The following is a 26,491-nucleotide window of genomic DNA, read 5'->3' as shown; positions in this document are numbered from 1 at the left end:
ACGCTGGATATCTGTCCAATGTTTCCCCCCTGGTGAGATGGAAGAAATCAGAGTAGTTAAAATGAGACCAGAGACTGAAAAAAAAAAAAATTATTTTAAACAATTACATTTACATGCATTGGACTGTAGATACTGCATCACGGTCAGAATTTTTTTTTTTTTTTTAAATAGAATCAGGATTCTGTATCGAGCAGGAATTCATCAAAAACGGTTTTATTTTTTGCATAGTGCATCACATTCAGCACTCTTTCCCAAACCCTCAGTGTATTGTAGGTGTTGTGTATGGGATATTCTAAATGTGGAGCAATCAGAACAACATTCAGTTAGTTTCCATGGTAACTGCTCCACTGTCACAGGTTTTACAAACCCACAACATATCATGGTTCCCATTTGGAAACCAGGATTATATTTCTTCTGCAGAATAAGTTTCATCAAGTTATGCATAATGAAAAATGGAACATATAAAATATATGTGATTCAAGAATGTGGATTTAATCTCCAAGCTCTTCGGGTCTGCTATTTGCAATACTCAAGGATAAACAAATGTACATTCCTGGAACAGCTGCAAAGATTTCATTTTCAGAAAACAATCCCTAGATATTATAGGTTAAACAGATGGCGAGTCATATAAGGTAACCCTCTCCCTAGGCAAACCTGCAAACAAGAGTAAAGACTAGACTTTGTAGTGGTTATGGTTCCTAGAGCACACAGTGTTAAGAGTAAACACTGACACTTACCTGGCTTTGCCAGTTGCCCCCCCTTACAGATTTCCTACTTTTGTTTTGGTGGTAGCCATTACATCCATATTTGGACAGATTCAATTGGCTGAGAGTGTCCAAAGTAAGACAAACAAATTGCTACGGCAGAAAGAAACCATCCATTATATTGAAGTGATAGAGCATACATGTCAACATGCATACTACTGAAAAAAGGGGAAAAAAGGGTAATCTGAAACGATGCTTTCCTATGGAGAAGCTTGACTGCGCATGTGCTGCTCGCTGAAGACAAGACAAGAGATCTGCTGTTTTGCAAACAATTTTTAGATATACCCCAATGATAGAAAAAAAAAAAAATTCAGTGCATGCATGTGGGGGGGGGGGGGGGGGGGGAAATCTCCTCTAATCTTGTAACCCGTTTTTGACAAAGCACTGCAAAGTCAATCAGATTAACCGAGAGGTCTTATTAAATCAAAGCCTATTTAAAGCTACAACATTACAGCACAAGAAAAATACTAACTCCTAACTCCCAGCTCCTTACACTTGCTACATACCATGCGGTTTCAGCCTGCGATCCAACTGTACACAGCCAAGAAGCATGTATGGAGCAATATTCTAAACGAAGCACTATTTTCAACAATGGTACCTGCGTTGATATAGTATAGAGATTGTATTTTTAATTTAAAAAGGTGATCCAAAGTGTTGTTACGTGATACCAGACTACAGCATTTGTACATTTTTGAATATGTATATTTTGTAATTCCAGTATTGTTAACACACACACACCATCGCCTGCCTTTGGATTGATGCAAAAGTAAAGAATGTTCAAATAAAATATTTATTTTATTTTTTTAAAGGGACTGTTAAATTGTGCTTAAAAACATATATCCAGGGTATATAGGGCACCCAAATATACCCAACAGCACATGCAGGACTGTCTGTTCTACAGTGAATGTTTAATAACTGGAAGTTTGCTACAAACTGGAAATGATATAGTTAGCTGTAGCCTGGGGAGGTACAACTGGGCTTTAAAAATACATAGCCACAAAACATAATGGGGAAAGCAAAATGGGACCTGGACCCAAGGTGGCCAAGGAATGGCGAAAGACCTCCCTTGACCAGCCCTATGCTCAAGTAGAGAGTGCCTGTTTTCTGTAATGTACACTGGCCAAGGTTTCAGAGTTATCCCTTTCATTCTAGCGAAGCATAGGACATCACACATTCCTTGTGCCATAATCTAGGATGCCACATAAGATAGCAAGAGCAGCCATAAAGCCATCTCTGCTACCAAAGCATGCAGAGATAGCCACATCTAACACCGGGAACAGTGCTGGATACAATTCTCTCATCTCCCCAACTGACCCACTGTGGGAGGTGATCGACAGGGGAGGAGGTGAGGGAGAATATTCACCTGTCTGTGCGTTATGGAGTGATACGATGTGTGTAAGAATATGGCTAGTTTGGTGTGTGCATGAAAGACTGAGTACGTGTTGCTAATGAACTTTTTGCCTGCCTCCTAAAATCTATTAATATTGGTCAAGTCCTGGTTTACATATGAAAAAAAGCACAGTGCTTCTATTTTCATGCTTAAGGGTTACTCCAAGCATCACAACCACTACAGACTGCCAAAGTGGTCATGATGTGGGGAGTACCCTTCCCCATGCCAAAGTAAGGAGACAAAACATTTAGGAACCGTTTGCCCTGCTACCAGGCTCTCCACAAGGTGCAGAGACTCCTTCCAACTCTGGCAACACATATCCAGCTTCTGCAGATACATCTCGTTGTTGACCGCTCATAACCAATGACATTCTGTACACAGAACTGGACCTAGGCTGGTTAACGATAGCCCAGTGAATCTGCCAGAGGTGACTTACACCTCGGAAGCAAAAATTGGTTAAATTCTGTACGTGCAGCATTTCATAGTGAAACACGGCATATACGATTATTGATATACATAGGATAAATAAAATCCAATTTCCGGAGAACTGAATGCGTCAGCAGCAGCCACTTGTAAGGCTTTATCTTAACAGCCACTAATTAACCAGAAAGCTTGTTATTTTTGTTTCTGTAGAAACACACAGTACATGATATCCTCTTACTTCAGTGCAACTGCCATGCCCAACATACCTGTGTCACTTTGCATAGTACAACATGTTATCTAGAAGTCAGTGAATAATTTTTTTGACCTTCTGCTATGCCATCTGCATATCAGTAATGATTGCATCTAAGGGAACCACAAGCAGTCACTCGATCCTAAATGGCACGGTCGTATCCTGCAACTCCTGTGAGACAGGTATTTTGAGATGTAGCATGTATCATTTGGGGTACTCTGGGCGTGTGTGAGGTCTATACTTCCCATTCATTGACTTGCTGACAAATTCATGTAATTTGCAGAGAACAGCTTCACTTTAGAGGTAAAGTCCACCACAATGGCAATAATGTACCTCCATCTTATACAAGCAAGAGTCTTCTAAAAGCCACTGGATTTCCGATAAAAATGTTTTGCTTGTGGATGTTATTTGGGAAGGAGGATTCACACAAAAAAAAAGGAGATAAAAAAAATAAAATGTATATAAAATAATGACAATTAATCATGTTATAAACAGTGTTACGTTCTAAAAGGATGAGCATGGCAGTGGATCTCCCAAAATAATTGGCAGCAGAATGTTAAAGTTATGAGTGAAGGAGTAGGGGTCTAATATGTAACAGCCATCACCCACATCTGAGGAGGTTATAGGAGAAATAAAAAAAAGATTAGAGGAAAGAGTAAGGAACAGAGTCAGAGCAGGTGGAAAGAGAAAGAAAAATGATAAATCATGAGAAAGAGAAAAAAAGGAGGTAGTAAATTGAGGGAAAGAAAATCAGTTGCAATTCGGGCTCAGTTTGGTCCATAACCAATATGAACCGGACAGCTCTAGAACATTAAATAGGTAGGAGATCTTTCATTGAGGGAATTATAGGCCAAAGCCAGCCTCAGGAAATTAAAAGGGCTTGAAGCTCCACTCCCCATGTCTTGAAGTCCAGGGAAGTCGAATGATGTTCTGCTCTGGAAGGTCAGCACCAAATAATCAATTTTATATTTGTTGCGTGAAGTAATCAATGTATGGTAAATTAAAAAAAGATGTAGATTCTTGGAGCCATGACTCTCGTACTTCCACACTGGTAGCTTACTAAGAAGACAAGAACTCTTTTTAAAGCTATGTTTAGCTCATGACTATGCCAATGCAACCTCATTTTATTTAATCATTCCCTACTTTTAAATCATAGCCATAAAAGGTGTCTGACTTAACACATTTGTCATCTAAAATAGACACATTTACTCGATTTTATAATGGTTATACAGATTGTAAAACAAGAACATTCACAGATTCCATACTGTAAACTGGCCATTTCAACAGCAATTAAATCCATAAAATAGGAATGTGTGTAAAGAAATAAAAAAAATAAAAAAAAAGTAATTAAAAGGTTTTTGAATAACTAAGACATACGGACACCTGGTAATCCTTGCAGCCATTATTTTAAAGGGAAACGCAAAATTAGATTTTATCCTAAATTTGATGCTCTGTTAAACGACAAATCCTTTTAAATCCAGTAGTAAAAAAGGTTAATTATGCAGTTAAATGCAAGTGCCAAACTTGCACTAATTCCATTCCAACTCCCTAAACTCTGCGTACTGTAGAACCGATTGAAACACTAAGCCCTGGAATGTGATTGCAGAAGCCCTCAATGATACAAAACTAGCTAAAGCTTAAAACACATTTCCATGCCAGCTGGGCAAAGTCCCACACAACCTGAGCAGCATGCTAACTCGAGCTCGGACCATTCCCATATTCTTCTCCTAGCACTTTATGCATTATGCCCACAATTCAGATATCACATGACTGCAGTCAACAATTAATACAATAGAGGGCTGGGAGGGAATTTATATATATATATATATATATATATATATATATATATATATATATATATATATATATATATATATATATATATATATATATTTATATATATTTATTTTTTTTCTTTTTTTTTTTCCCATTCTGGGTGATATGTTTATTCCTCAAATTTGACTTGATAGGTTTGCGCATTTAAAGGAAGAAAGAAAGAACTTCCCATGGATACATTTAATGAAAAGGTGGTTTTATTTATTGTTTAGATAATCAGCACCTTCAACGAGAACGTTCATTGTGCAAGGTCTACAATAAGCACTTTTATCACAGATTTCGTAGTCAGACACCTTGGCATGTCATGAAGAAATTTAGTGTATATGAACATTAAATTTTCAGTACTGATATCTTGGTGTGATGATCAGGGAATGCCATCATTCTAACCAGAAAAATGTATTTTTTAAAATGTGTCACTTTAACCCCTTAAGGACACATGTCTGACATGTCATGATTCCCTTTTATTCCAGATGTTTGGTCCTTAAGGGGTTAAAGACAAAACATTGTAGAGCAGCAAGCAATACTGTTATAATTCAGGTGGATACCAGCCTGCAATAGCAAAGCAACATAAAGACCATGCACACTACAAGGTCATCCGAGTGAAGGGGCACACTCTGCCTGATTCCTGCCTCTGTCATTCACGATCAAGTCTTTCCAGAGCACTGTGTCCAGCCAGCGAGAGGCTCAATCAAAAGCAGAACTGCTTTCACTCGGCCACAAGACATCACCTAAAAGGCCGGCCCAGGAAACCAAACTAGTTGTGACAGATATACACTTCTGCATACGCAGACTGCTTTAAGAGGATCTCTGGATAGTGTTATTAAAGATTGGACTTAACCCCTTCCCTGGCATGTGGCTCAGCAACATAAGGTATTGCTAATCAGAGTCAGTAAATAGTCTCTGCCCCTGTGGTTGGCACCCAGCAGCAGGAAGATAAGGTTTCTGCATCAAGGTCAGAAAGACAGTGATATAAAAACAAATGGCAGAGACACTAGTGTGGACTTATTCTCACTGCAACAAAGTAACCAGCAGATCCTGTGAAAGACACAAAGGTCTTCTTTCAGAAAAAAGTGAAATAATAAATATTGAATACTCACTGGCTATCCACAATAACAGTCAGCTCTCCTGTGATCTTATATTCACTAACAATACCCATTTTGCAAGTAGCAGGGCAATTTTTAATAATTAGTTCCTTTATTCCCAGATTGCAAGTAAAGATGTGTAAACACCTAGAATACTAGACAAGGATTTATACCCATTCAGCACTGCAAATATAGTCAAAAGGGCTGATTTGTTTGTGCCAACTGAAGAAAAAAAAAGTGATTACAATTTCAACTGGAGCAAGCTGGAAAAAGTGGATTTTGGCAGTAATCAAGATTATAAAAGAAAAGACTCTTTAACAGGCCAGCAATTTCTTCTCAATCATCTTCTAGAAATTTTTCAGAAAAGACTCAGACATGATGGGGTTAATAGACTATGTATGAACAATCTGTACCGTAAAACACATTGGTTATAATGGAAAATGTATACTATGCACAATCTGAATGTATATCAAAGCCTCTAGTTACCTATCTACACACAGTCTAGCTCCAAATTGAGATTACAAGACTGGAATAATCAGGCAGTCTATCAATCACAGACAGCTCTCTAAGCCCACGGTGGCCACAGGCCACCAGTTGTCCAAAACAGGTGTTGCTTTAGCGGACTGAACATCACACTCAATGATGTCTTCTCATGCAGTGGGGATGGCCATGATTAACTGCTCTTTGGAGACATGTAAATTCCACACAAGGCTGAAAAGTACTAGTCAGGTACTTCTTACAGGGACCCAAATCAACTTCTACCCATTAGAATGAACATAAGAGTTTACCTATACATTGTGCTAGCAGTTTTGCCAACATGTCTAGATTAGTTTTTTTTTCCCTTCTACAGGAGGCACCCATGCTCTCCTACGATAGCAACCACAGCAAATGCACTGTGGTTGCTATGGACACTACCTAGGCAGTGCTTCAAGCACTGGCTAGGGAGAATAGGAACAGTGAGACATCATTGTCATAACACCAGCATGCCAACGCCGATGACAAGATTTGCCTTACTCTGGGATGCGTCTCATGCAGGGTAACTAAAAGAAGACTTTGGGGAGGGCCAAGGCGAAGGACAGCCAGAAGGGGGGTGTTACACAAAGAATAATAGCGGTGCTGGAATGGAGAAAGTGTGAGTAAAACTATATTTTACACTGAAAACGCCATGTATCTGATAGATGGTGTATTCAATGTATATGGGAGATATTCCAAGCAAGTTATTTTTTTCAAAACAGGTTCACTAGAACATTATGTAACATACAGGTGTCTGGGGATCTCCAGCCCTCCCATGCCTTGCTGACCCACAGTCAAGGTCAGGTTATTCAATAAACTTCGATTTGTTGCAACATTGAGGTTAAAATAACCAAAGAGATGTTTTCCAGGTCAGCTATTTTCACCTCAACTTTTCATGATTTCAATTTGCTACGATTCAGAGTTTAATGAATAAATCTCTATGCGAAGCTACGTAGAAAAGACAGTAAAACCCCAACTATTATAGGTATTAATAAACTTTGGTCATAGACCATAACCTGGCAGCAAAAAAAATCTGCTGTGAACTGCATTTTCCATAAGGTGGAGACCCTAATTTATACAAGTTAACCACTTGTATACCAATGTCAGTCCAACACCTGGCACAGTGTCCTCAAGACAGACTGCCATGGACTACACTGACCATAATATACAACAAGAAAGGTACACCCATTAACCCCTGTTTACCAAAACTAGCCCAGGACACCCATCGCCCTGTATCCAGCCTAGGTCCCTGTACCCTGCCCCTGGGACACCCACTGCCCTCTACCCAGACCCAGGGACACCCACTGCCCTCTACCCAGACCCAGGGACACCCACTGCCCTCTACCCAGACCCAGGGACACCCACTGCCCTCTACCCAGACCCTGGGACACCCACTGCCCTCTACCCAGACCCTGGGACACCCACTGCCCTCTACCCAGACCCTGGGACACCCACTGCCCTCTACCCAGACCCTGGGACACCCACTGCCCTCTACCCAGACCCTGGGACACCCACTGCCCTCTACCCAGACCCTGGGACACCCACTGCCCTCTACCCAGACCCTGGGACACCCACTGCCCTCTACCCAGACCCTGGGACACCCACTGCCCTCTACCCAGACCCTGGGACACCCACTGCCCTCTACCCAGACCCAGGGACACCCACTGCCCTCTACCCAGCCCCTGGGACACCCACTGCCCTCTACCCCATGCCATGTTGACAAGTCACAGCCCAATAACATTTACATTATCCTATAAAGAATCCATATGTATATATATATATATATATATATATATATATAAATAAATAACTCTCATGCAGTATAGGTCACTCCCTCTGTAGATCTCCTCCCCTCCCCTGTAAAAAGACTTCAACTCCCATGATGCTTTAGCAGCCTCACTCAGGGGCCTGTCTGTTACACCCCCTCCCCTTGCTTTAGATGGCTGGCTGAGGATAGTGGGATAGCCCAGAGCAGTTGGAGTGGTGCTCAGCCCAGGGCCTCCTCCCTGATAGCTCCAGGAACCCCAGCACACCACCCTGCTAGCCCCTAACAATGCTTCTCCTACCCCTGTGTGGCGAGCTCCTGGCCCCCGTGCTGCAGGCTCCTCTCAGTAGCTGCTCCTGTCTCTGACACGCGGTCCACACTGTTTACCAGCACCCAGCTCTCAGCCTCCCAGCCCCCTACAGGGACCGCCCCGTTCACACCCTCCTCACTGCTCATTGGCTCGCACTCTCCTGTCAGTATCTATCGTCCCATGCTGATTGGTCTGTCTGCCTGGCTGTCACCAGAACGTGCCCGGAGCGTGCGCATGCACTCCCGGCCAATCCCAAACTTGGAACGCTGGGTGGGCGGGGTCAGTGAAGACTAAACAACAAGTCTCGCTAGCCAATGGGAGGGCGGCGCTGACAGAACTCCCAGGTGCGAGCTGCAAACATCAACAAACAGCACTCCCTGTCAGATATGGGAAAATGGGCGGGAAAATGGCGTCTGACAGGAACACTGCCCAATAGGACATAATGGCTCTGCTTGGCACTGCTCCTGTCACAACCTCTTCAGCAAAACAACCTAAACTTCAGAATCCAGTCATTTCACCTCCATTAGTTCCACGTTTACACTTTTAGGGCTACAGTTAGGTTGACCTCTACGTGTTTAAGAAAAACTCTAGATATTGCATATTTTTATGCATTAGAATTTTTTTTTCCTTAAATTTCTGACCCCTATAATCTTACATTGTGTTAGCTGTAGAGCCAGGGGTCTAATTTGCCTTCATTGTTCCCTGTGCAGTGTGTCTTGTTGGTGCTGAGCAGTGACCATTTACTTCGCTCTATAAATATCATAATAATAATATAATTACCCGCTATGGTCCTGTCTGACCAGTTTATAGCTTAAAACGCCAAGAAAAGTGGGGTGCGACCGCCATGCTGGTCAGTCGCACGAGGCATGAGCTCTGAACTGAACTGTTACTCCTAGTACGCTTACACCTGCTATTGTGGCTCAGTAAGCTTGCTTGTATATCTTTTGCACAATAAAAATTAAAAAAATATATATATTTTTAAAAAGCCAGGAAAAGAGTTACTTGCGCACTATCCCAAATCCCTGTTCATATGTAAATAATTGTAGGTTTTTAGTATCACTCCAATGGCCATTAGATGTAATCCCACCTGCCACGTCAAGGCACACCTCTTAGGTGGGTCCTACACTCCCAGTTCACCTTGCTACCTTCAGATTAAGGTAAAAAAAATTCTCTAATGAGACAGAGAGGGGTATTTTTCTAAAGCTCTTATTAACCCTTAATAAGGGTTAATTGACATTATAGTCAAAATATATATTTCTATCTAGAAAAAGAACTGCTAACTATATATAGTATACAGAAAAGAGGGAGTCAGACTATTAGACAAAAGCTCTAAAACTGGAATAGTATAGGGATTCATCATGAACCTATGGAACAATATAAATAGATTATAGAAACATAGAAACATAGAATGTGACGGCAGATAAGAACCATTCGGCCCATCTAGTCTGCCCAGTTTTCTAAATACTTTCATTAGTCCCTGGCATTATCTTATAGTTAGGATAGCCTTATGCCTTATACTATACAAGATAGTAGCAGTTATCCAGGAGCTTACTTAGTAGAAAAAATACATTGAAATGACAATTAAATAGAAAATAAAAGTTAATTGAATTAATTCAAATAGTGGAAAGAATAGTTGAGAATTGTAGATTATAAATTATAAACCATCCTTAAGTATTTAACCATTAGATGTCTAATATGGCTATATAGTGGGATATAATTGTGTAGGACCCAAATAAATTTAGAGAGACTAGGGTAAAAATGTAAAAGTGTAACCTTTCTGCCCAATTATGAAGTGAATGTAAGCAAAAAGATACAATCACCAAATGGTTTAAAAATGCTTACAAAGTATCCACTATCATCTATTTAGGACAAATTGTATATGCAAAGAAAAAATTGTATATGCAAAGAAAAAAACATCAAAAACTGGTTTGTCTTAGGCAATATATATATAAATATCGCTTGAAACAACTGTAGGTATCAAAAGTGATTATTTATTGTAAATTGTTAAAATCAAAAAATGAAGTAAGGGTTATATCCACAATATTAGTGCCAGTCAATTGCGGGTAAAAATGCAAGACAACCTTGTATTTCGGCTTGGATGGATGCAGATGCTGTATGTGATCTTTCCGCCCAGATTCTGATCGCCGGTGAGGACGGCGTGCGTTCCACCTCAAGCCTCACTTCGGGGGAACAGTAAATAATCACAATAAATAAATTACAATAAATAATCACTTTTGATACCTACAGTTGTTTCTAGCGATATTTATATATATTGCTTAAGACAAACCAGTTTTTGATGTACTGAGTTTGCTTTTTTTCTTTGCATATACAATGTGCCCTAAATAGATGATAGTGGATACTTTGTAAGCATTTTTAAACCATTTGGTGATTGTATATTTTTGCTTACATTCACTTCATAATTGGGCAGAAAGGTTACACTTTTACATTTTTACCCTAGTCTCTCTAAATTTACCCTATTTATTTGGGTCCTACACAATTATATCCCACTATATAGCCATATTAGACATCTAATGGTTACATACTTAAGGATGGTTTATAATTTATATATTTCTATCTGTCCACTAGTTCAATTCTTGAATGTTTTAAATGAGATGGAGAGAGGGAAGCAGGATTGCACTATGTACAAATAAAATGGATGGTCTCAACTAGACCATAGTTAAAGGGATTCTATAGCGTTAGGAATACAAAGTTGTATCCCTTACACATTATATATGCCTGTAGCCCCTCCACACCACCTATGCCCAGTGCTGCAAGAGTTAAAAAAACACCTTGTAACACTTAACCAATTCCCGTGCCAATCTCCCTTGGCGCTAGGCCGGTGCTCAGCAACTCTGACATCACTGGGCGGCAGGGGTGAGGGGGGCTAAAGTGTATGTGCGGCGAGTACTGCGAGGGCATTAGACCTTCCCAATAGGAAAGCATTGTTTCAATGTTTCCCTATGGGGATTTCTCTGAAGCATGAGATGTCCAGCGTCTGTTAAGCAAACAAAAGTCACCTAGCAAGCAGGATGTGCCTCTAGTGGCTGTCTAATTGACATTTCTCAACAACTGCAATGTTTTACATTGCAGTACTAAATGGGACTGTGACACTGCACCCAGACCACTTCAATGAGCTGAAGTGGTCTGGGTGCCTATGGTGTCCCTTTAAAGTTCCCTCCCAGACCTCCCGCTTCACTGGATTACTTTATGTAGCAAAGCCAGTAGCCCATGATGGCAATTCTGAAAGTATATGACCACAGGGTCTGACTTTATTGCCATAAGAGGGTTGGCCGAGAGATGTAATTGCCGAATGCGGAAATTCTGGGAATTTGCATGATTTATTAAAGGGGAACTGTCACTTCCCATGAATTTAACCCCTTAAAGACACATGACATGTGTGACATGTCATGATTCCCTTTTATTCCAGAAGTTTGGTCCTTAAGGGGTTAAAGGACCACTATAGTGTCAGGAAAACAAACTCGTTTTCCTGGCACTATATAATCCTTAGGTTCCCCCCTACTGCTGGGCTGAAGGGGTTAATACCCCTTCAGCCACTTTCCTTTATCCAGCGCCGGGCTTCCTCAGGTGACCTCTCCTCCCCCTCCTCCCCCGAATGCGCATGCGCGGCCAGAGCCGCTCGTGCATTAAAAACGCCCATAGGAGAGCATTTCTCAATGCTTTCCTATGGATATTCGGCGTGCTCAATGCGATTTTCAGGGAAGCGCCTCTAGCGGCTGTCAGGAAGACAGCCTCTAGAGGCTGAATTAACCCTGCAATGTAAACATAGCAGTTTCCCTGAAACTGCTATGTTTACATCTGAAGGGTTAAAACCTGGGGGACCTGGCACCCAGACCACTTCATTGAGCTGAAGTGGTCTGGTTGACAAAAGTTGTCCTTTAATATTATACTTTGTTTATCCGTTACAGTTAAAGGGACACTGTAGGCATTATAACTAGTTCATCTCATTAACCTGGCTTTAGTGCTTGGTGTACTCTAGCAAAGCCCCTCCATTCATTGGTAAACCATTTTCCATAATTTTAACACTAAATAAGGGTCCCTGGCTACCCACAGTCTGACCCGTTCTGGAGGTATAGCTATGGCAGAGACAAAATACTTCCTTCTAATGATACCGATTCATACGAGTAAAGGCACTGTGATACACGTCCGCTAAATTATTTGAAATAAATAAATGGTCTCTGGGATTCCAGTGTTTTCCAAAACCACAAGTGTAGCTTATCTGAGATTTTAAATTCTTGAAGGAAGTTTCTACAGAAGGGTGGGCAAGTTAGATGTACCACACATTGTAAGACCACAGAATATGTGCCAAAAACAGATGGTTGCTACATGTTGAACACACTTGCTCTAAAATCACAAGTATACTAAATTAATTGTTTCAATATAAGTAACAGTAATTAGAAAATAAATTGTCAGTTGTGTTTTTTAATTGCTGCAAAAAATTTAGCTATTTTATTTTCTGAACTACTAATCACACAATATTGCCTTCCCTGCCTAAGAGTCTTCTTTCAAAATAACAAAATCATACAACCCTTTTACTAACACAACCTTCAAAATGTTAGCTCAGGGTGGTGTTTTCCCAGCCATGTTTTGTAGCTGATTTACCTATCTTGCTTATCTTGTGTTTAGCAGGAAAGAAACAAGTAGCTACACACCAGCATTTATCTAGAGATCATTACAACAAGTATCTTGTATGTAAACATTGACCTGTTCCTCTAATGCACTTGGAAATTTAAAGCAAGTATATTTAAAAAACAAAACCAGAGTTAAATGGCAATGTCGTCACGTACTATGTCTGAATTTCTACTGCATAGTTACCTTTGGTGAGTGTACAGTACATTAGAATCATATTTGTCATTTTTGGAAAGGCCAGTTCAGCCATTCACCATTCCGAGGTTCATAAAATGCGTATCATTGAACTGAGTAATAATAATATCATCTAAAGTTCAGGACGTAGTTCCTTACAGCTCCGGCATTTATCTTGTATGACATTCCTCTAATGCACTTGGAAATTTAGAACATGTATTTCTCAAAAAAACAAAGTTAAATGGCGATGTTGTAACTTAGTTCACTTTATTAGTGTCTGAGAGTTCGTAATGTCTGAATTTCCACCACATTGTTAAATGTGGTGAGATAGCTCAGCAGTTAGCTTCCCATCTACCGTATGTCAGGATTCATAAAAAGAGCATCATTATATTAAAGGGACACTATAGTCACCAGAACAACTACAGCTTATTGAATTTGTTCTGGTGAATAGAATCATTCTTCATTCTTCAGAGAAAATGCAATGTTTTCATTACAGCCTAGTGATAACTTCAATGACCACTCCTTAGATGGCTGTTAGAGATCCTTCCTGGGTCATGGCTGCCTTAAATGTATCCAAACATTTAGTGTCTCCTCCCTCTGCATGCAGACACTTAACTTTCATCATAGAGATTAATTGATTCAATTTATCTCTACGAGGAGATGCTGATTGGCCAGGGCTGTGTTTGAATCATGCTGGCTCTGCCCCTGATCTGCCTATTTGTCAGTCTCAACCAATCCTATGGAGAAGCATTGTGATTGGATCAGGCTACCACTTCTGATGATGTCAGCAGACTGCTTGTTTTTCTGAGGCAAACAGCATGCAGAGTTACAGCGTCAGGCTTGAATACAGTAAGATTTTGCTATATTTATTATTATTATTATTGCCATTTATATAGCGCCAACAGATTCCGTAGCGCTTTACAATATTATGAGAGGGGATTTAACTATAAATAGGACAATTACAAATAAACTTACAGGAACAATAGGTGGAAGAGGACCCTGCTCAATTGTTTATGGAGGCAGGAGGGGCCCAGGGGGGCTAGAAGGTGGTTTTAACACTATAGGGTCAGGAATACATGTTTGTGTTCCTGACCCTATAGTGATCCTTTAAGTAATAATATCATCTACATTTCATGACGTACTTTCAAACTGGCAACAGGCTAAATTTAACATTCCTGGGTAGTTACACTTATATTGCTATCATTTTCAACTTAAGAACACAGCCATTTTAAGTATATTCACTAAGTAATAAAAGGAGCACTTTAGTGTCAGGAATACAAACATGTATTCCTGACACTGTAGTGTTTAGTTTACCAACCACCCTCCAATCGCATGTGAATGTATATTTACTCACCTTTTTCCCCTCGCCGCACCGGTCTCACCACAGTTGGCTCTGCTTCCATGGCTAAGATCATCAATCTTGATAATCTCAACCAATCCAATTGCTTTCTCGTAAAAAAGCATTGGGAGGCTATTGCGCATGTCCGGCAAAATACCGCGCTGCAGTAATCATCATCTCCTCATGCACCAATCAGTGCATTCAGTGTTTCAATGCAGAGCGTGGAGACACTGTATGCCAGTACTGTACACTTTTCACCACTGGACTTGAAAGCACCTCTAGTGACCGTCTGAATGACTGACACTAGAGGTGTTACTAGGCACCAATGTAAACACTGCCTTTTACCTGAAAAGGCAGTGTTTACATTGAAAAGCCTGTAAGGACAGACTATAGATGCCATAACAACTACATTAAGCTGTAGTGGTTCTGGTGACTATAGAGTCCCTTTAACCCCTTAAGGACACATGACATGTGTGACATGTCATGATTCCCTTTTATTCCAGAAGTTTGGTCCTTAAGGGGTTAATGCAGGCCATGTCTCGTGTATGAGGCCCTAGAAACAGATTAGCTTAATGCCTTGACTAGATGAGCATTCCAAGTCAATACTGCTAGAACAATCTTCCAAATGATTTATCTAAAAGAGACTTTAATGGTGACTTTTGTAGATAAATAATTTAGAAAGTTTTCCTAATACTACTGAATCATTTGTAAAGCTTATTAAAGGGACACTATAGTCGCCAAAACAACTTAAGCTTCATAAAGCTTTTTTTGGTGAATAGATCATGCCCCTGCAGTTTCACTGCTCAATTCTCTGCCATTTAGAAGTTAAATGTTTGTGCAACCCAAGTCACATCTCCCCTTCATGTGACTTTACACAGCCTTCCTAAACACTTCAGAGAGAACTAATGTTTAAACTTCCTTTATTGTGCATTCTGTTTAATTTAGAATGTCTTATCCTGCTCTGTTTATAGCCTGCTGGAGCCTGCACAAGGTGTGTGTGTGTGTGTGTGTGTATGTGTGTGTTGAAAGTTACATTTACAGAGCAAGAGATTAGAACTTCTAAAGTAAATACACTGCCTTGTAAGATCTTATTGGAAAGGAAACCAATGTTTTCATGCACACTGTGTGAGTCACAGCCAGGGGAGGTGTCTCTAGGGCTGCATAAACAGAAACAAACATGAACTCCTATATCTGAGAATTGAGCAGTGATACAGTATACAGTATTGAGCAGTGAGACATTATACAGTAAAACTGCTTCATTAAGCTAAAGTTTTTTTTATGTTGTTTTGATGTGTTCTTTTAAATCAAGGCAGGGTTGGGTAATTTGTGTGACCTGCTGCGCTGCCTGTGTAGCCAAGGATTTTGGGCTACACAAGCAAGGATGCATTTTACCACCCACTGCCTACCAAAAAATGCATCTTCACCTGTGTTTCACAACCTCCCCATTTAATTATTTTATTACCCTGTTTAGTGTTTCATATTCCCTCATTTAAATGTTATACCCCTTTAGTGTATTTTATTCCCACTTAAGTGTGTCTTAAACCCCCTTGTGTGTCTCTTACAACCCCCCTTGGGTATCTCTTCCTTCTCCCAGCCTCTTTGCGTGTCTCTTTCTTACCCTATTGCATGTCTTTCTTTCTCCATCCCCTTTCTGTGTCTCTTTCTCCCTCAAGCCCCTTTCTTTGCCTCTTTCTCCCCTCAACCCGTTTTGTGTGTCTCAAGCCATATAGACATAGATATACAGGCAAAAATACTAGGGATGTGCATGGGCAAAAAATTTGTATCGGTTCGGCAATTCGGCACTCCGAAATTCCGGAATTCGGGACTTCAGCAATTCCCTAAGCCTAAACCTACGCTTAACCCTAACCCTATCCCTAACCTAATCCCAACCCTACCCCCCACCCCCCTTATGCATTCACTGATTTTCTGGTTGTACAATAATATGCTATTAAATGAATGACAGAATACAAAAGAAACCTGTATGTTTAGGCAGGAGGATTTCTGAAGATCAATCACAGAACAATTGATAGGGTAAGTGAAGCCGCAGTGATAGAATGTTTACAGCAATGCAATGATGTGCTGATAAAGTTTCTCTCTTATACAAACAGAAGTAGTGGCAATGATACAGGCCTCTGACTGTTTGTATCATGGAAGGTTCTGCCAGCTGTTGAGCAAACAGGAAATCTTGCTCCATAACTCATGTAAGGCTATTATTCCTTCTTCTATTGTAGAGAATAAAATTATGGAAATAGTTTGTATCTCATTGTTGTATCCTCACATCCATATTGGAAAGCATTTCAAAATTGTTGTTACTGTATAAATGCCAACATATTATTAATTATTAAAGCGTTAGGAATACAAAGGTTTTGTGTACCTGTCCCTAAAAATGTATGTTTGTTAATTTTTATGCCAAAGGTCCCAACCTCTCCCGTTCCCTTCCCCTGATTTCGGCATACAAAAAGTATACATTGTTTCTTTATTTACTTTTATTCAGCACCAAGGCTCTGCTTACCTCTCCTCCCTCTACAATGTCACAGACGAGGCATAGCCTCCTCTGGAGTCGTTCCAATTCAAAGCTCCACATAGTGGAGAATTGGGGGCCTGATGTGCATGCGCAGCATGCCCCTTGGGAAATAAGCAGAGAATATTGAATTAAATAATGGGGGTGGATAGCTGACTGGTTTGTAAGTCAACCTATCAGAGCACACTGACAAGCAAGTCTCACTTCTCTTGATACTTATTTTTTGATGCCCATAGGCTTTTTCATTTAAGTTTAAATTCTTTATTTTTGTTGTGCATGGTAAAACAGTCGGCCCACTCAGCCACAATAGCAGTCGTAAGCTCAAAACAAGCATCATAAACATAGCATGGTATAGAATATTCAGCACAAATTTTACATTTTGTTGTAGGTAACAGGCTGCACAATTTTAGATAACATGCATAACATCGTAACTCAGATAAGGTTCATAATGCTTGGGCGGGGATGCTTATGTCTAAATGTCTAGCCGTGACATAGCTAGTTGCGTTTGAAAATATAACACAGTTTAAGTGTAAGTTAAATGTTAAGGTCACTTTCTACGAAGCTGAGTCACAAAATAATTAAGTATATAATCAGTTATACCCTCACATTCATAGCTCGCTAAAACATTAGAAATATTTTGTCATTATTGGGGACAGAGACAGGGAACAGAAACTTTGCCTTTAAACCACTGGCGTACTTAGTAATGTGGACTAAACATGGATCAAACAAGCCTATGGTAGAGGCTTCAATTTTAATAGTGCTTATAAAGCATACAAACCGGTGGAGGGGCGCAGTGAACAGGCTAGAGCTTGGACAGTTACTGAGGTCTCATTCTATGCCATATGAAATGTAGTGGGAATGCAAGTAACTAGATTTATCAGGCTAAACAACAAAGAGAGTCCTCAGGGTCCCAAGTGGTGCTGCGTCAGCCGATGCCTTGCGGGGCAACAATAACGTCCCGGTATGGTGCTCTGTGTCTAGCTTTCGGTGATCCGAAAATGCAGGCAGCAGTATCTTCCGACGAGTGGTGTGGTTCATTCTTTTGGTATGTCATAGTCCCGGTCGTAGGTCGGACATTTAGCAGTAATTGTGAGCCGCTGTGGGTCCGCTGCAAGTGCTCTGGGGTTGCTGTTTTTCCCGGCTTTACCGGTCGGCCATATTGTGCTGTGAGTCTCGCCATTGTTTGTAGGCGGTGTGGGCTTTGCTGTGTGTAAGCTTGCGTTGCCTTCTTTCGGGTCATCGGTCCCATACCACTTTTGCCCCTAATGCGTCTCCGAGACGCAGCCTTTAAATCAGCCTCTTTCCGTTTCCTGGGCACCTTGGTCCAGGAGCGCTTCCATGCCCCTTTCCCTGACCTCCCGTGCCCGACTCCTTGGTGTGCCGTCGGGTGTTGTTGCCGGTTCCGGGGGTCTCTGAAGTGCCTCCAGCTTGGCCCAGAATGCTTCAAAAATTTGGTTAAGTCTGAGCTCGGTTTCGCTGGCAGCGGTGCAGGAAATGGCGGTAAGCGGAGCGTCCGCCATGTTTTGGGCCTTAGGTGTGCTGCCTAGACCTTGTGGTCGTTCTGTGCGTGGTCGGTTTGTCTGTGGGCTCTTGTGAGGGTGGCCCGGGATAACCCCCGCCGGGCCATAGGGGGGGGGGGGAACAAGGGCTCCTGGCCATGTTTCCAGCCGCTTTTGGTGGCAGGAGAGCGGCCGTCTCTCCCGCCTTTGCCATGCTTGAGGGCCGTTTCGTTGTATCGGGTGCACGTCTCATGGAATGTCGCTTGACAGGTATCTGTGTCCTCCTCTCGTCGTGCCCCTATACCAGGTAACCTTTAATTTTAATTTAGTCGCTTATTTTCTCTTTTATTTCATAAAATGTGGTCCCCTGTGCCGGAGCTATGGAGGCACGCGTCCTCTCTGCTCCACGGTCAGGCCCCGCCTCCCTTCATTTAAGTTTAAAGCGCTAATTGTAAAATCTAGATAATGTTAAATAATCCTGTAACTCCTATGAACTTCCTTCTTTTGTTGCTAACATAAACAGACATAGCATTGCAATTTAAAGGAGCACTATAGTGTCAGGAAAACAAACTCATTTTCCTGACACTGTATAATCCTTAGGGTTCCCCCACCCTCAGGGTCCCCCTACCTTGGCGTTGAAGAGGTTAAAACCCCTTCAGTTACTTACTTTAATCCAGCGCCGGGCTCCCTCGGCGCTGATCACCTCTCCTCCCCCGCCGACGTCAGCTCCTGAGTGGAATGCAAGAGCTGCGCGCGCATTTAAACAGTCCATAGGAAAGCATTCCTCAATGCTTTCCTATGGACGTTCTGCACGCTGGCTGCGGTTTTCGCATCCAGCCGCACAGAAGCGCCTCTAGCGGCTGTCAGGAAGACAGTTACTAGAGGTTGGATTAACCCTGCAATGTAAACATAGCAGTTTCTCTGAAACTGCTATGTTTACAGCTGCAGGGTTAAAACCTGGGGGACCTGGCACCCAGACCACTTCATTGACTGGGTGACTATAGTGTCCCTTTAAAGTAAAATATACCAATCTAAAGCCTGCTACTCTAACTCACACAAAGTCAATGACATGTTATAAGAATATACTTTAATTAGATAATATCCTTAAAGTGCTTGGAACTGCATGACGTTCAGTTTTGTAAAGATTAATTATCATAAGCAGCTACAGCAGTTCCTGATGGCAAATATGAGATAACTGGTTGATAGAGTATCAAATTATAATAAAAATATAAAGCTAATTAAAAATACTGGGGGGGTGGGAGCGGAATTAATTATTGGGAGGAGTTCTGAAAGTAAAGCTGATTGCTCCACATTTCGTATGTTCTCCAGAATGACTTTTTATACACCACCCCAATCATGTTCTGCCACTTTTGGTGACATCATTGGTCCACAAGTAGTCAGTGAGTGAAAGACTCACAGCAGGCCTTTATTAGCATTACAGTTGTGGATCACTAGAGATCAGCAGAGTACCAGTGTTGCATTCAGATTTGTATTTGTGTGTAGTATCAGTATGTAGATGTGTATTTGTCTGGAGCATCACAGCATTCATGTAGATGTGTATTTGTAAGGGTTCCAGGATGTGCATACTTTGATGTATTCCTATGGAGTGTCAGTGTTTGAATGCAAGGACATATTTGGGTGTGAATGCGGGAATATGATTGTGTGGAGTGTGAGAGTATGAATGCAGGGGCTTATTTGTGTATGAATGCAATTACATAATTGTATGGGGAGCCAGAGTGAATTCAAACATTTATTTGTGTGGCGTGTCAGTGTGTGAATGGATTTTATTTGCAAGAAACAATAGTTGCATGGTTATGTGGAGGGTCAGTGTGTGCCTGTAGGGTATATTTGTGTGAAATAGATATTAATTTATGTGGCGTTTCAGAGTGTGAATGCAGTAATGTATTTCTGTGGAGTATCAGAGTGAATGCAATAATGTATTTTTGTGTGGGGTATATGAGTATAAATACAAAGGTGTATTGTGTGGAGTGTATAAATGTAGGGGTTTACTTGTGTGTGAATTAAGGGGTGTGTTTGTGTGGAGGGACTGTGTGTGCATGCAAGGTAGTAGTTGTGTAATGTGTCTGTGTGTGAATTTAGGAGTGTATGATTACTGTAACTGTTTTCTGTCTCTCAGCAATGAAAGAACCTGTAACGTCTGATGCAAAACAAATTGATTAATAATAGCGAATGTTATAACAAACACTTATTTTATCTGGTGCATTGAAATATACTGGCAGAATGCCTGCTCCAAGGTGGGGCTCCTGACCTGCCTTTGCATGAAGATATTATATCTGTCCAGGCAATCCCTGTGCTCTGGAATATTTACTCCATCCCTATTTTATTTAATTTGCTAATTATGTTGACCTATATATCTACAGCCTATTGCCGTGTGAATTGCCTACCTTTGATGTAAGAGTTATTGTTTTGCAAATGAATAAATATTTTGCAAGTGTCAGGAAGAGTTCAGAAGAGTCAGTTAATTTCAGCTCATTAAGTAAGCATATCATTAACTAATGAACAATGCTAGACTAAATATTGCTATCTACAGTATTCACAAATAAATGATCTGGCACTCATAGATCTGGGAGGGGCAGAGCTATTGAAATGAGATCACATTCCACTTGGCATATTCCACATAGCTTCACTGTGCCCTGTTTACGCTCCGTGTTTACGGTTTTACACCGCTTCACCCCTACCGAGCTTCAGATATTACATAATAAGCAAAACTTGCCGTCTTCAGTAGCAAATATCTTTAAGGGGACACTATAGTTACCAGAACAACTACAACTTAATGTAGTTGTTCTGCTGTGTATAGTATGTACCTGCAGGCTTTTTAATGTAAACACTGCCTTTTCAGAGAAAAGGCACTGTTTACATTACCGTCTAGTAACACGTCTTGTGGCAGTTACTCAGACGGCCACTAGAGGTGCTTCCTAGTCCAGTACTGCACAATGTGCAGCACCTACATTCAGCATCTCCACGCTCTGCATGGAGACACTAGACACCCTATGGAGATGTATTGGATGATCTTAGCCAAAGAGACGGTGCTCAAACCCTCGTGGCGCAGGACACTAAAATAACTTTTTCCCATACGGCAAGGAGGGGGTCAGTCACCTAAATTGTGTTTTCACGCCTTTCAGGAATATAAACTATAGTGTTCATTTAATGTTAATGTCTATTTACTATTTGTCATCTCTCCTCTCTGCAAAGAGAGTCATGATTTTGTCCATGTAGTTTTATTTTCTCTGGTTTCCCACTTCTGAAAAAACAGGAGAAAAGTTCCCATGAACAGCACGGAAACTTGTGATAGTGCATACTATCCCACAATATATCTGCCAATACAAGGACCATTCAGCAGTATTCTGCAAATCTCAAGCTTTGATGCTCTGACTTCCTTTCTACCACGGAGAGCAGCTGCTGGGAAGACACATGCCTCAACTCTAACCCCATCTGCCTCCACAGTGGACTGACGTCAACCATCGCAATGTTTGAAGAAGATATGATAGTGATTGGCTAAAAGGGCTGGAGGCAGGTCTAATGCCCCGGATAAAAGATACTAATGCCCTGGATAAAAGATATGGGGTGCAAAAAGTACCTCCCCTCTTGCCACAGATAGGGGATGCACAAAGAACTCTCTCACCACGGGTGGCATGGGGTTACAAAAAGTACCCTGCCCCTTGCCACAGGGTGTGCACAAAGGACCCACTCACCACAGGTTGCTGGGAGTGAACAAAGCACCCTCCACTTGCCACAGCAGACACCTGCTTACTGGTGGTACTGTGCACAGGTGCCTGCTCCTTTAATATGATGTGGGCAGCTGCTGAACAGGTAACCATGGACCATGGTGCACTGGCTGCACAGCTCCCTAGCACACCCTGGACCTTTGTTAGACGCACTGAGCTTGGTTTATTTAGCAGTCTCCTCCATCAAGATGGAAAGCACGCCTCGATCCATAGAAAGGGGACGTTAGTTTCTGATGATGTGTGGGAAGGCATGCAACAAGTCAGTATTGGTCCAGCACACTCCCCTCTTCATGTTTCTCTATTACAATGGCAATGTCTACTTCAGTTTGAATAAAGACAGCATCAGTTGCAAAACGCCACTCTAATCCAGAACCAAGTTTTCCTGGCAGCCACTGAAGGCATGTTAACTGTGATATGTAAGCATTGCAGTTTCTACACAACGGCAATTCTTTACATTGGAGGTTTTAAAAGATAGGGGCAATGCACCCAGACCACTTAATTAGAGAGACTAGTGGTCCTTTACCAAACAAGTGGTGGATGGCAAGTCAAATAAATAGGAGGAGGGAAAAAAACAAGCAAACAATGTATGATACTCTCCATAAAAAAATATTTATGGTTGAACTATTGTACTATTCACCTGAACATAACTTTTTTATGGATACCGTTGTTTCTTATGTTCATATCAAAAGTTATTGTTCAAGTATTTTATATGTTATCTGCAAGATATATACTGTGTTAAAGGAACACTTCAGGGACCAAAACAGCTTTTCTAAATGAAGTTGTTCAAGCGTGATGACGTAGGGCGTCCACGTGGTGTGAGCGCAGGTGTGTAGATATGAAGAGAGGCGGTAGTAATTGAGAGTGTACGTGAAGACGGCGATTCGAAGCTTGGAGCAAGGGAAAAACAAGTACGAGAGACCGGGTCTAATCAAGCCATATGAAAATGCAAGGCGAAACTTTGCAACTCCAACCTAAAGGCATAAGCAATACCTAAGTCCTCTATACCATATTATACAGCAGAATTATTTCAAAGAATTGGCAAGCATAGAAAGTTTTAAGTCTGCTATCAAGACTAGCAAGACTTATACATCTTCTGTACACAGTATTCTTACCAGAGATAGTGGAATTCAGTCCTTTTATATATTTTTTTCTTTCTTATTTTTCAAGAAGAGAGACTGTATGGCTTCCATTATTAGTCACCTTTGTGCATTTCAGTTTGCTTTCTGAACTTTATTTTTTGACCTAACCGATGTTACATTGGAAATATCGATAGAACAACAAACAGAACTATTGCATGTTTGCCGAAGAAGGAAAAAGAAAAAGAGGGAGAAATGGAAAGAAGGGAAAAAAAAACAAAAAAAAAAACAAACAAATAATCAGGAAAAGGGCAACAATGGCTCCAAAGAAATCTTCCACTATAGACAAAACAGAAAAAAAAAACAAGTCGATTATCATGTTTTATTCACCTAAATCTGACTGAAACCAATAAACCACTAGCACAGAGGAGATCCCTCTCGGCTACACTTAATGAAGCGCTCAACTTGACAAGTTCTGCTAGTAACCCTCTAGCTTTAGATAGTGAAGGAGTTACTCATCCAAGCTTGTCAATATTAATAGAGGAGTTATATGTGAAAAACTGCTTCAATCACCTAATAATTTCCTTGTTAATCAGTTAAAAGAGTTAGAGGGTTATCGAGATGGAAGATCGGTCTCATTGCAACAACCTTACATATAAAGGAATCCCGAAAGACATAAAACAATGGAATTTGAAGAAATATATTAACACATTTATGTCTCAGTATATAGATCCACAAAAATTGGCTCCATCTCTTACCTGAAGGGGTTAAACAGTTCTTGATTCCGCCATTCGAGAATGGTTTAACCCCCTGAGGTAAGAGTACTCCCATGGGTCTCCTGGCACTGTAACAATTTAATTTAGATTAAGTTGTTTTGGTGCCTGGAGTGTCCCTTTAAGTAGACCTTAAAGTGAACTTATCCCATGTGGAATTACTTTCAATTAGTAAAAAATAAAATAAAAAAAATAACCACCACAAAGGAAAATCTGTGTTTTATAAACAAGTAAAAATTTAGGTTTTTTTGCATCAGTATGTGGTCAGTTTAATTACTTGTATTACTTTTACTTAGTTTTTAATTACTTTCCCTTTTATGTCACGGATTCATTGTTAAAGCCTTCACTTCACACGTCAATAAGACCACTAGAAAACACTTAATTAATACACGGTATAACAGAGGATGTTACATAACTTACTGAGTATGAGGCTATTAGCATTCCAGACTCCTTCATCTCTATATGCTGCCAAGATCATGACGTTTTGTTGAGGTCATGCAAGTATCCTGCATGGAATTTTAAAAGTTTTTATAGAAATCTAAAATCTCTTTCATGTGTCTATTGATATTAGGAACAAACCAAACAGCAATATTCAAAACAAGAAAGAACTCAGCCAAATTTCACCCAGTCATCCATTGCTACTAAATATCCAGAACATTGTAAGTCAGATGATTTGCAATGCCTTAAAATACAGAAAAACATTGTTTCTTCAGATTTTAATCACAAAACACTATCTCTGTTTTGGGGCAACTGATCTTCACTGCTAATAGGACACATAGCAAGTTAATCATTTGGACCTATTGTCTGCCACAATAAAACGTAAAGGTTGTCGAAGATCATTGTGAGACATAGAATAAGGACCATTTTACTTTAAAACCAATGCCGCAGGGAACAAACAAAGCAATTCGTGTTTGTTCCAAAATGTCCTGTAGAACTTGGCAGGTTGATATCTACAAAATGTGCCAGCCAAGCAGATTAGTAGTTTTTGCACAGATTACTGAAAAGCAACTCTTAGCTGTAACAAAGTCTCTGGTAGAGTATGTAGAATGGGCAGGTCCTGGGTTAGCCTTTGACAGTTTTGAAAAACAATGGCAGATATGGTTTAAACAAGTTTCCCCATTGTCTATGAATGTCCTTCATACAGTATATAGCTTTACTAAATTATGTATCAACCCACTCAATAAATTCAAACCTTTAAAGCTCATTTTATTTCCTCTCTGAGGAATGCAGAACCGTGTAAGAAGTAGTAGTCTCTCAGATTATATCAGTGGCAGCCCGGCCAAGACATTTCATTATTGATTTGTGTCCTTAACATCTATTGGTAAGAAAGAATGAAGAGTAGGATTTAGTAAAAGCATCATCTAAAGTGCCAACTAGTATCAGGTTCCAGCACTGTCCCTCAAGAAGTTTAAAACTTAGGTATTTGACTAGGAAAAAAAACAAAAAAAACACTGTCCACCTTCTCAGACAAAGTCAGATCCTTACAGATTTTCTGGATTTGAAAATGTCTTGCCAAGTCTGGAAGGACTTTAATCACAAAAATACCTTTCAGTTTTTTTTTTCTATTAGTAGGTCTTTAACCATCGATGTTTTATTTCATAGGGTCATGCATGGTCAGTGGAAATGAAGGTCGTTGGAATACATTGCTACTTCGTGAGAACAAATTCTGAATGACTTTCCAGTAGGCGTCTGTGCACAGATAAGACATTTCATTATGATACCGGTCAAGAATAAAGACCTGTTCAGCACTACACTAAAGACAATACTTGGGTAACTTGGTACTTTTTTTCCTTCTTCATATTAAAATTTGTTTGTTGTTTTAAACAATACAACTAACTAATCGAACGCACCCTACCCCACCCCACCCCATTCTCCCCCCTCTCTTTCTGTCTCAGCCTTTTCTATCCTTACTATCCTTCCTTACTTTAATACATTCTTCAGGGGAAGAGCTAGCACAGGCTAAAGATTGCACCACAGGACGGAACACCGATAGGGCATACCAAGTGCTCTCCACTTATGGAGAGAGCGAATTCAAGTAGTCACCATAGGATATGTAAAAGACTAGAGTGCTGATGCGCGACCAAAGTGATACCCAACTAAAAAACACGCAGATATTGAGCTCAGACACAGCATCAGATGACATATGGCAGGGATTTAGCTTTCAGAGGTCCCGGTGGGATCATACAGGTCGAGGCGTAACAAAGTGCTAGATAACCCCTTCCCCTTAGTTATCTTCTTCGCGTCTTAGATTAAACAAAAAATAGTATTGATTATCATAAAGCAACCGTAGAGACAGATACGATCAGCACACATTGGATGTGTGAAATGGGTACACTCATGTACTATACGATTGGGTAGCGCCCAACAAATGGTTATGTATGAC

At 40.6% G+C, this 26,491-nt stretch overlaps 2 protein-coding genes across 2 annotated transcripts in view; one reads left to right on the top strand and one right to left on the bottom strand.

The window, feature by feature from the left end:
• The window catches only part of COQ8A (coenzyme Q8A), a 68,748-nt gene extending 60,321 nt beyond the window's left edge, over positions 1-8,427 (bottom strand). The window contains exon 1 of the mRNA XM_063444055.1: positions 8,325-8,427. The gene's annotated coding sequence lies outside the window, so the exon portion shown is untranslated. The remainder of the gene's footprint in view (positions 1-8,324) is intronic.
• Positions 6,808-26,491, top strand: part of MIXL1 (Mix paired-like homeobox) — a 43,110-nt gene continuing 23,426 nt past the window's right edge. Inside the window, exon 1 of the mRNA XM_063444057.1 lies at positions 6,808-6,877. The gene's annotated coding sequence lies outside the window, so the exon portion shown is untranslated. The remainder of the gene's footprint in view (positions 6,878-26,491) is intronic.

Source organism: Pelobates fuscus, chromosome 2 (genome assembly GCF_036172605.1).
Source record: "Pelobates fuscus isolate aPelFus1 chromosome 2, aPelFus1.pri, whole genome shotgun sequence".
Lineage (NCBI taxonomy): Eukaryota > Metazoa > Chordata > Amphibia > Anura > Pelobatidae > Pelobates > Pelobates fuscus.
The sequence above is the reverse complement of the archived record's forward strand: the minus strand, read 5'-3'. Positions and strand labels throughout refer to the sequence as shown.